Here is a 2278-nt window from a genome sequence, read left to right on the forward strand (position 1 = left end):
TGTACCCTCCACAGGCTATGTATTCCTGGTGCCTGAGCAGACTAGAAGAGGGCACCTGATGCCCTGGAATTGGAGTTACAAATGATTGTGAGCCCCGTGTTGGTACTGGGAACCGAACCCTGGTCCTCTGCAAGAGCAGCAAAGGCTCTTAATCTACAAACCATCTCTCCAGCCCAGGCTATTGTGTTTTATAACCCTGATGGATAGACTACAGGAAAAGGCCACTGTAGCTCTGAAGGCAGGAATCATCCAGAGCAGTAAAGCACCTGTGGTTTCCAGGGCCACTGGCCTAGCTGCAAGCACTGACGGAAAATGTGGAGTTGAAACAATTAGAAAACGAAATGGACAGAAAACTTTGCTTCAGCAGAAACATCTTCACTGTGGTGAAGTAATAATGAGCAAAGGGATCATAATCTAATCAGTTTTGCAAAGGGCGCTGAGGTGTGGGCCTGGAATAGGCAGAAGGGCAAAGAGTCACACCCACGTGTGCCTAAGGAGAAAGCCACAGACAACACCCCAAACTGAAAACCTCAAAAAGCAATGCTGCAGCAGGCGGGATTCTAGCAGTCAACACCCCACCACCCCTAATCCAGTGTTTTCTAGGGCTTTTGAGATGCAATTGATGTCTACGGCCATACCACCCTGAACGCGTCCGATCTCATTTGATCTCATAAGCTAAGCAGGGTCGGGCCTGGTTAGTACTTGGATGGGAGACCGCCTGGGAATACCGGGTACTGTAGGCTTTAAAAAAATAAAAATAAATTTAAAAAAAATGAAATGCAATTGATGCCCCTAATCAGTTGGTGTTAGGTTAAGGAGATAATAGGAAAGAATGCAAAGCCAGTCAGTCAGTCAACCTGAGCCTGTTCAGTCTAGGTCCTGAGGTCAAAGGTCAGAGATGGAGTGTGTGTGTGTGTGTGTGTGTGTGTGTGTGTGTGTGTGTGTGTCAGAGAATCCACCAGTCCAAGGAAGCTAGAAATGGAGGGCTGGGAGACTGAAGATTACAGGTTAGGGGTCAGAAACTGAAAGCCAGAATTGAGTTCAGCCACAAGTTAGAGTCTGGGCGGTCAGAGAGATCACAGACCGGGCAATGGAAAGACTAGAAGCCGGACAGGAATGAGAGTGAGGAAGTTTCTGGCCTGTGGCTGAGAAATTGAGTGGCTCCCCATGGGAAACAAGGGTGGCCTCTGGTTGCTAAAAGTGGCCCCTGGCTCACGGCTGACCAGAAAGGGATCCTTGGCCCACAGCTCCGAAGAACAGATTTCTAAAGGGCCACCTGGGTGGAGACCAGGACCCCATTCCAGAAGGAAACTGGCCAGGCAGTTTGATCTTCATCCCTGTTGACCCTGAGCAGAAAACAGTGCCCCCCCCCCCCCCCAATGAGAGGACAGAGGGTTTGTCTTAAAACCCTGGGCCATTCCTTATGCAGCAGTAGCAGCAGCAGCAGCAGCAGCAGCAGCAGCAGCAGCAGCGAGAATACATATCGCATGCTGTGTGAGCCGTGAGGACATTCTGGTAGAAGCAAACCCAGTCTGCCCTACACTTGCATTGCCAGCTGCCAACTGAAAACAACTGTCTAAAATGACATTAGTCCAGAACGTGTCTCGGCCTTCCTTGTCATTATTCCCTAAACAATAAGGCGTACCAGCTCATTACTCAGCATTCCCTTAAATGCTAAAAGTCACCTCGAAGCAACTGAAAGGCCACAGCATTGCATCTTCCCAGGAAACTTGCAGTGCCTCAGACTTGGACTTTTTATCCACAACGTGTCCCGATGGAGACAGAGGGACGATTTATAACTTGACGCAGGAAAGAAGTTAAAATCAGAAACCCCTTTCCATAGTTGCCATGGACCACACGGCTCTTGTACCTTTGCCGTGAAGTGTGACCTGGGCCACTGAGCTCTGGAAATTTGCATATGAGGAGAGCCTCCCTACCTCTTCACTGGGGCTTGGAGGGGATTACATCTTTGTGTTAATTGACTTTGTTGGCACACAGCACCGAGGAATAGGCTTTCTTTTGGATCACAATTTGGTCTCTTGGCTGCGGCTTCGGGCTTGTGGCAAGCAGCGCTTCGGGGCAGGAGCAGGTGATGAGGCAAACGCTGAAATTCATGGTTTGGCTCTATAAATCTCCCCAGTGACTTTAACAACTCCCTTCAAGTCCCACCTCTTAAAGGTCCCTCCTTTCCTGTTACCACCATGCTAGGGATGGAACCTTACACAAACACCCAATGACTTTGGGGTGTATTCAATATGCAAACTACAGCCCCCCTATG

At 49.3% G+C, this 2278-nt stretch overlaps 1 non-coding gene across 1 annotated transcript; it reads left to right on the plus strand.

Moving 5' to 3' along the window:
* The first annotated feature begins 624 nt into the window (after positions 1-624).
* On the plus strand, positions 625-743 carry LOC142837904 (5S ribosomal RNA). Its single transcript, XR_012908362.1, has one exon. It is a non-coding gene; the product is annotated as a 5S ribosomal RNA (ribosomal RNA).
* The last annotated feature ends 1535 nt before the right edge of the window (positions 744-2278 follow it).

This window comes from Microtus pennsylvanicus, chromosome 18, assembly GCF_037038515.1.
Source record: "Microtus pennsylvanicus isolate mMicPen1 chromosome 18, mMicPen1.hap1, whole genome shotgun sequence".
NCBI classification, from domain to species: Eukaryota; Metazoa; Chordata; class Mammalia; order Rodentia; family Cricetidae; genus Microtus; species Microtus pennsylvanicus.